A 9,251-nucleotide genomic window follows, 5' to 3' on the forward strand; every position below is an offset into this window, starting at 1 on the left:
CTACATGTAACATTTTTCATTCATTTTGAAAATGTATAGACAATTACTAAAACAGATTAGTTAGTATATGTAGGTATTTTTGTAGATAGGCAACTGTAGATATTCATACGGACCTAAAGGAGGTTCAGTACATTAGCTTTTTCAGCTCTATTCTCTTTAATCTCCTGGATCAAGTTTGAAATATTTCATCTAGGACCATCATCTTTACTTTGCCTTTTGTCATGGTTTTCAATAGAAAACATTCGAAAGTCAATTTCATATATTCTAGCCCTCAAGGGGAGCCAGCATAATCTTGTTACTTTTCCCAAAATAAAATTTACCACACCATTAAAATTAGAGTTTTTGCATCTTTATCATATTTATCACACACACATACCCCCCACTTGAGGATATATCTTATCCTCATGTCATTCAGAAAGAATATGATACTGCGAGGACATAATCTTATAAATCAATGAGCAAGGAGATAAGTCTAAGAACTGATTTATCCTAGTTTTCTAGGTTAGGAAGCTGAAACAAATAATGGCCACAAATTCAAAACAATAAAAATAAAAGCAATAGATTCCTTTACATTTGCATCCCATTATAGTAGCCCAGAAATGTTTGGTGTTGGATACGATAAGATTCATTAGAAAAACCTTTCTAGTTCTCCTGCCATGGTCATAGACATTTTCTGTGAAGGGAGGAAGGAGGGATTTGGTTTTAATAATATCAAGACTGTTCCTTTAGGCCTAAGCCTAAAAGTACAGACTCACTTATCATGGATATAACAGGACAACAATCTCTTAGTTCTGTTTGATTTCAGATTAGTCATCAATGCTTCTTGAAAAAGCTAATTATGCTGCACAGTTCCACATTATCCACATAGTATTTTGTTTGTTTTTTATAGGAGGCAATTGGGGTTAAGTGACTTGCCCAGAGTCCCACAGCTAGTGAGTATTATGTGTCTGAGGCTGGATTTGAACTCAGGTTCTTCTGACTCCAAAGCCAGTTCTCTATCTACTGCACCACCTAGCTGTCCCAATCCACATAGCATTTTGGCCAGACTCATGATCTACTGCATGGGAAACTTTTCTGTCCAGAAAGGGAAAATAGTGCAGTAGGAAAAACAAATCAAGAGGACTCTGACATTACCTTTACAGGACAGTCTTCTCAACCTTCCTGGAGACCTACATCCACCTATAATATTTTCAGATCATACTCCTTTTGAGCAGCAATTGGCATTTTTCTTTCAATGGTGTGTCAATGGCTTAACAGTACTTATACCTGAATATAAAACTCAGAGTGAATCAAATTATGGTCCCAAGAGGTTCCACCCTACATAGCAAGTTCCACTATAGCTTAAAATAGGGTACAATTATTTAGCTGTTGTAATAACATTTATTTTAAAATAAATAATAATTACTATAATATGTATCTTTAGTACTTTTTAAGAATATACAAGCCTTTCCAAAAGCATTCATTCATACATTTTTTCAGATATCTTGATATAAAAAATCAATTTTTTTAAAAAATTAACTAAATACTCATATTCTGGGGTTTTACACAGAAAGGAAATTATTATAGTTTACTCAAAACCTAGAAAGACACTGACTTCTGTTAGCTTGGATATGTCAAAGTTTTTTATATTAGCCCTTAAGACAAACATAAAAAAAAATTTTTAACTGGAGCCCAATGATCTCAAGTTGGTTTCGTGAAGTAACTCCAATACATATCATTCCAGATATAGTTAATCCAGCTTAGTTTTCATAGATTTCATAATTAGTAGTCAGATAATTCATCATATAAATCACTCCCATACTATAAGCAAACTTGTAAACCATACTTCATATTGACTGTGTTTGTGTTGGAGGAGGTAATCTCAGTTCCTCAGCAAACCAATTTTACTGGTCTTAGAATTTACAAGGATCTGATTAGTCACATATATTTTTGCATATCTTTCTTTCAAAGAGCTAATACAAATTTATGACCTTACCAAAGCTGAAGATCCAGATGACCTGACAAATCCCCGAAGAACTTCACAGACAATGATAATTTACAAAGTCTTTTGTACTTTTCCCAAACACTAAGTAATTATCATCATTATTCATTTTGAAGAACAAAATAACCAATTAAATGGTTAAGATAATTTTGTTAACCATAAGAACAAAAGTCCCTAACAGTGATAATCGAATTCAAAATTTCTCAGCATTCAGATCAAAAGAAAAGCTAAATTCTTAATGTATCATACTCTCCGTATCATTTTTCAAATTAACAACAGGGTTTTTTTTTTATAAAATCTTTTCCCTAAATCATCATGCAAAAAAACCATAAGCATAATATTAACATAAAACAATATCACAGATTCTAAACAAGGACATAAAACTTTGCCCAACTAATAACCCCTTAATCCAACTGAATGCATTTCTGAATTCTTTTACATGGGAAAAATCACTGCTTTTGTCTACCATTTTGGCTACCATTTGTCTACCATTCTATACTAGTCACATTATGAACCATCAGAGGGTAATTGTAGTCCTATTGATCTTATATTTACAAATGTGGTACCAATAGTTACCATTCAGAGCATGTATCAACATATTATGAATAATAATTTTTCCTAATTTGTCAAAATCCAATCAAAACCTAAATCTTAAATTGCTCAGTTTTTAGTTTTTAATTTTCATGCTGCATGATTCCAGCTACTTTTCCACATCAATAAGAACATCAAAATCAGCTAAATAAAGATTGGAGATAATGTAATGAGAAATCACAAAACTAATTTTAACTATCTGAGGAAGAAACAATCACTTCTGCAAATAAAGTTCACGGTTTTACAGATAGGGAAATCTTCCTTATCTCTTCTTATCCAAATGAGACCAAATAAGCACAAATTTCATTATTCACTATCAATTCATAGCAAAATTTTACTTTTCCATGATTAAAATCTAAAATTGAATGTTTGTATATAATTTTTCATTTTTGTTAAGGAACTTTTCAATTTGGTTTCTTAAAAGCTTGCAAATAGCCTATGTCAAATCCTTTTAATTAACTTTACCTCTAAGTCATCTAGGAAATTAAGGTCTATTAATCATCCAGAAAAGAACACTGTGGTAAAGTAAAACATTATCCACAAATTCAATTTTGCTTTTCCCCTAATTATTTGCTTTCTGATTTAAACAAGGCTCTTTTTTATGAGCTGGAGAGAAAAGTTAATAGCTACATTAGTTAGTTCTTAAGCACCAAATATGTTTTTGTTAGTTGATGAATATATATTTTTTTACAATTGCATGTAAAAACAATCTCCAACATTCATTTTTTAAAACTTTGAATTTCAAATTCTCTTTCTTCCTCTATCTTTCCTCCCCTCTCCCTAAGACAGTAAGCAATTTGTACATGTGCAATCATGCAAAACACATTTCCATATTAGTCATGTTGCTAAAGAAAACACAGACAAAAAAGTGAAAAATAGTATGCTTTGATCTGCATTCAGATTCCACCAATTCTTTCTCTGGAGGCAGATAGCATTCTCCATCGTTAAGTCCTTCAAAACTGTCTTGCTGTATTGCTGAGAATAGCTAAGTCATTTATAGTTGATCATCATACAATATTGCTTTTATTGTGTGCAATGTTCTCCTGGTTCTTCTCTCTCTCTCTCTCTCTCTCTCTCTCTCTCTCTCTCTCTCTCTCTCTCTCTCTTCTTCTCTCTGTCTTTGTCTCTGTCTCTCTTTGTCTCTCTCTCTCTGTCTCTCTCTTTCTTTCCCTATTCCTAGTCTGGCCAGAATTGGGAACACAGAGACAGGAATATATCATTTAGAAGCATTTTTTTTGCCAGAAAAGTTCTCAGTCTTTTCCTACACACTTCAAAGTTTTTCTTTCTTTAAATAATCTTTTCATTATCTTCTACTGAAAGTTTATTGGGAAGGCTGGTTATTTAGCATGAATCAAACATTCCCTTTTCTAGTACCAGGGTAGTTAGCAGTAATTACACCAACTAGCGAGAAGTAGTCTTCTGCAAAATACCAGTCTTGGCCAGAATTTCACTGCAGACATTGCCTCTGAGGTGCCTAAATCTTCAAAGAGGGAGTTTTTGAGACAAGTTTTAACATTAGGTTAAAAATATGGAAAGGAGGTGACAAAGAATGCCAGCACTCTTATTCTAGTGAAGTCTTATAAGGAATGGGTTTTTTTCTCTTTTCCTGAAAAAAAAAGATGCATTGATTTTTATCTGCCCAAATAAACCAAAAACTCATTTATTTAGGGAATTAAACCTATTTTACTCTTTAGAATTTGTATGGCTTCATAATCAGAGACACCAAATAGTAGCCAGGGTCATTCAGAAGAATAAATATAGGATGACCATTTAAATTGATAGAGTTCAATACGTACAGGCTTAGACAAAACATCTCTTCCTGGAATTTTTTTTTTCAATTTACCACCAGACGCTAGAGATAGTTTTGTTCTAAACCAGATCGACAAATCTCATAATGACTAGTGAGCCCTCCAAACAATGTTTGAGGCTTATTTATATGATCATTCTATAGTGTAACACTGCCTGCTCAAGCTTTACATCAGATTTATGCTGAAGGACATTCTCTTTCCCAGAAATCCGGACTTTAGAACGGAAAGGAGGCCAAGAGAATTCATTAAACAAAAATGACAGATTAGTCTCTTACTTATTTGCCTTCAGGAAATAAGGTGAAGGGGACAGAGTCTGGGGCGGGAGAGAATCCCCATTGCAGTCTGTGTATTCACCATGAAATAGGAGAGACCCTCCTGCATCAACACAAGGTTCATCAGTCAAGCCTTTGCATTTGAATCCTGAATCCGAGTGCCATGATATCAGTCAGGGTGTCTGCCTCTCTGATTTCTGCCTCAGAGTCTGACGGTTTATGTCTAATGGAACATTAGAAAGACAGAAAAAGGTACAAAAATATACAAAACATTGAACTGTAATTGTAGATCTCTCAGGTTAGATCCCAAAGGTGCTGAACTGCAGTTCCTAGTTCCTCCTCTCTAAAAGTCTCCAAATAGGTCAACTCACCTAGTGCATACCAGAAATTTCTCTGAGATGAGGATTTGAAAAAGCCTGGTTTAGTACAATACCACCTGGGTCACTAAAATTGTTACATACATGTTATTTAGGTCATTGACTACCTACTGCCAATTAAGCCAGGGTGAAACAGAGACAATCAATCAATATTTATTAAGCATCTGCTATGTTCCAGGCACTGTGATAAACACTGGGGATACAAAAAGTTGTAAAAGGCAGGCCCTGTCCACAAGGATCTCCCAGTCTAATTGGAGGAGACAGTCATATATATCATTTATATCATATATAAATATGATAAATATGAAATGATAAATAAGAGATGCTAGAAATAAGAGGGGTTGAAAAGAGCTTCCTGTAGAAAATGGAGCTCTAGTTGAGATTTAAAGGAAACCAGGCAAACCAGCTGGCAGAGATGAAGAGGGAGAGCCTTCCAGGTAGAGAAAATGCATGGCAGTGAAAGATAGTGTCTCGTTTGTGGATCTGCAAAGAGGCCAGTGTTACTAGATCAAAAAGTATGCGTCAATGGGTAAGATGCAAGAAGACTGGAAAAGTAGGTGGGAGTGGGGAGAGAACTGCTGCTCAAGGTCTTCTTTTGTAGCAATTAAGTCTTTTGTACCCATTAGGGAAAGAAAGATGACAAAGAAGGAAACTAGCTATTGTAAATTGGTCCTACAATTCATGCAGGGATCATACATAGCAAAAACGGTAAATATGGAACAAAATGGAATTAGTTATATTAATTATTAACAGACTACTCTTAGCTCATAAAGATCTGCTTTTAACAATACTTTTTTTTTCTGCAATGTGTTCTGTTAAGGACAGAATGTTCTGAACATATTACTTTACATAATGAGGCCTAAGAATTAATTTTTTACTAAGTTTACAATCCCCTATCTTCCTGGCATCTTTCACATGAAATGTTGTCTAGTTATACTCCATCTGTTCTGTAACTATGCTGTTGACTTTTTATTATTATTTTGAAATTTTTGTCGATTTCTTTTATTTTTATATCACAAACATTCACAGATTTCTTTCAGTTCTTGAGAGGCCTCTTGTAACAAAAGAAAATAGTTAATTAAAATTAATAATACAGTACCATTATCTGAAAGAGGTTGGAATATTTCACATCTGTAGTACAACCTACCACCCCACTTATTAAAATTTAATAGAAATCGATTTTGTCTCCTTCTCACTATCCATCCCATTGGAAAAAAAAGAAAAAGAAAACAAATTTCTTGTAACACCTTTGTATAGTCAAGCAAAGCAAATAATCTTAATGTATGTATGCAAAAACACATCCTAAATCCATCACCTTTCTTTAGTGGATAACATGTTTCAGCTTCAGTCCCATAGAATCAAAGTGGTCTCTCAGAACACAAGGGTTAAATGAGAAGTCTTATGCTTGTGTTAAAAAAAAATAGCATCATTTCATTTGAGTCTCCATATTTTTGGTAATTTATTTCCTCATTTCTTATACCACAATAGTAACCTATCATATTTTTATGCTACAGTTGATTCAACCGTTTTCAGCTAATGCTTTTTGTTTTCCTACAAGTTACTGGTTTTGTTTTGCCATAAGAAAAGTAAGAGTGAAGTAAGTAGATACTAGCACTTCAACATTTTGAAAACAAGCAATTTTGAGGGTTTAATAAACTAATGAAGAATGAAATAAGCAGAGCCAAAGAACAATTTATAAAATAATAACTCTAAAAACAAACAGCTTTGAAAGTGGTAAGAACCATCATCAATACATTGACCAGTCCAGATATGGCAATTCTGCTGTTATCTAACCTCTCCTGTCCACTCTCTTTAGTTAATTGGATGATGTGTCCCACGTGGACCAATTGAAGGGACCACGTTGAATGGCATCAAGTAGAGAAGATTTAGAATGATGAGAGGGGTGTATGGTGGTCTTCGAGAAATGAAAGGCTGTCGTGTGAGAGAGGTATTACAACAAATGTTTTTCTTAGTCTCAAAGAAGCAACAGGTAGAAATTTCAAAGAAGCCTATTTTAGCTTGATGGAGGGTTGAAGTTGGTCTTATTGTAGAGAGGATTTTTGGTCAGTTATTATTTTTCTTTTCCAGTATTTGAAGTCTGTAGTTCAGTTAAGAATACCATTATCTAGTTTGATGAGGTATTTTTGGATGTCAGTTATTTCATCTGAAGTATCCCTCCTAATGTCATGCCATCTGCAAGTTAGAACAATATGGAATCTATGGCATTTCAAGTCACTGTTTAATATGTTCAATAGTACAGTGCCAAGGATGGAGCCTTGGGGCACTCTACTACAGACTTGTCTGTAAGCTATCTTTTAGCTATTTGCAAATGTCTTTCCAAAAAAAAGCAAAGCTAGGTTGGAAAGAGAAGATTTAGAGGAGGCTCAGCACAGAGAATCAAAGGGTTAATGTTTCTAAGAGGCAAATATCTTGCCTCTAAGGAGACTCCTTAGGGCCACTTTCAGGTCTTGGTTTCTCAGGCTATAGAGGAAAGGGTTGAGCATTGGAGTTACCACTGTGTATAACACGGAGGCCACAATGTCTTTGGTGGGGAAAGTAGATGGAGGACTTAAATACACGCTGAAAACTGTACTGTAAAAGACACAGACCACAGAAAGGTGAGAGCCACAAGTGGAGAAGGCTTTTCTCCTGCCACCTCTTAAGGATGGCATTCTGAGGATGGCAGAGACAATGTAGATATAAGAGACCAGTGTGCATAGGAAGGGAATTGCCAAAACTGGACCACGGACAAAAAATACAATTAATTCATTTAAATGAGTGAGAGAGCAGGAAACTTTCAACAGGGGAGTGATGTCACAAAAAAAAGTGGGATATTTCCCCTCCCACACAGAAGGAGAATTTTGCCATGAGCAAAGTGTGTAACAGAGCATGGAGATTAGTGATCACCCAGCACACACTCACCAGAAGAACACAGAGCTGAGGGCTCATGGCTGTGGTATAATGGAGGGGGTGACAAATGGCCATGTAACGATCATATGCCATCACAGCAAGCAGAAAGCTGTCCACGTCTCCAAATGAAAGAAAGAAATACAGCTGTGTCAGGCACCCTGTATAGGAGATGGTGTGAAGCTGTGTATGCAGGTTATGCAGCATCTTCAAGACTATACTGGAGGACAGACCAATGTCAGCAAAGGAGAGACAGGCCAGGAAGAAATACATAGGGGTGTGGAGGTGAGCTTCAGAGATGATGGCAAGGAAGATGAGCACATTCCCTGCCATGGTGATCAGGTGCATGCACAGAAACCATCCAAAGAAGAGGTGTTGGTGTTCTGGCCACTGGGAGAGCCCCTGGAGGAAAAACTCAGAGATACTGGTCTGATTGCCACCTCCCATTTCATTGACATGTTAAGGGGTCACAAAACAAAAGACCTAAGAAAATAAAGGAACCTTTCTTAAATATATTACAGAGCGGAACAGAAAGAACTAAAATAAAAATCAGGATAACTAGGTTCTATAGGAAATCCATTGGTGCCTTCATGGCTTTTATTCTATCTCCTCATCTCTTCTCTGGGAGTTTACTTGGTTGACCATTACTCTCTCCCTTTCTCCCACTTTCTCAGCAAATACTATCTACTTCTCAACTACAAATAAATATACTTCAGAACTCCCTTACCCTTAAAGGTTCTTCTCCACTCCTTCAGACTATGGCTCCATATATCTCCTCTCTTTACATGCTAAACTCCTAAAAGGAGTAGACAACTGACTGCTTGCACTCCTAACACCCTCTAATCCCTTAAATAAAGTATCTAGATTCACTGCAAGGAATGGTACTGAGTTTTGTATGAATCAACATGCTTTTCTCAACAGTCTGTAAATCAGTGTTATTTTTGCGTAAATCCAGCAGAATTCTACCTCAAAGAGCAGAAGAAGAAAAAATATTTTAGCATAAATACATTTACTACCATTTTATAAAGAAAGGATCCACAGATGCCCCATTTGATCAATACTGAGAAAGTACCATTGCTGTGGAACACAAAAAAATAACTGCTAAGGCAGGGCAGGGGTGAAGCCCTCCCAAAAAGCTAGGTAGCACAGTGGATAGAATGGTTTGCCTGGAGTCAGTGGGATCTGAGTTTGAATCCAGCCTCAAGAATTTGTCAAGCACTTGACGCCGGGCAAGCCATTTCACTGCTATCTGCCTCAGTTTCTTCAACTGTAAAATAGGAATATTTATAGCCTTTTTTCCAATAGTTTTTGTGAG

The 9,251-nt window shown here is 35.7% G+C and overlaps 1 pseudogene; it reads right to left on the minus strand.

The window, feature by feature from the left end:
• Positions 1-7,443: 7,443 nt before the first annotated feature.
• On the minus strand, positions 7,444-8,383 carry LOC110193227 (olfactory receptor 1N1-like; annotated as a pseudogene).
• Positions 8,384-9,251: the final 868 nt, after the last annotated feature.

The sequence above is a fragment of the Phascolarctos cinereus genome, unplaced genomic scaffold (genome assembly GCF_003287225.1).
Source record: "Phascolarctos cinereus isolate Bilbo 61053 unplaced genomic scaffold, phaCin_HiC Scaffold_2;HRSCAF=192, whole genome shotgun sequence".
NCBI classification, from domain to species: Eukaryota; Metazoa; Chordata; class Mammalia; order Diprotodontia; family Phascolarctidae; genus Phascolarctos; species Phascolarctos cinereus.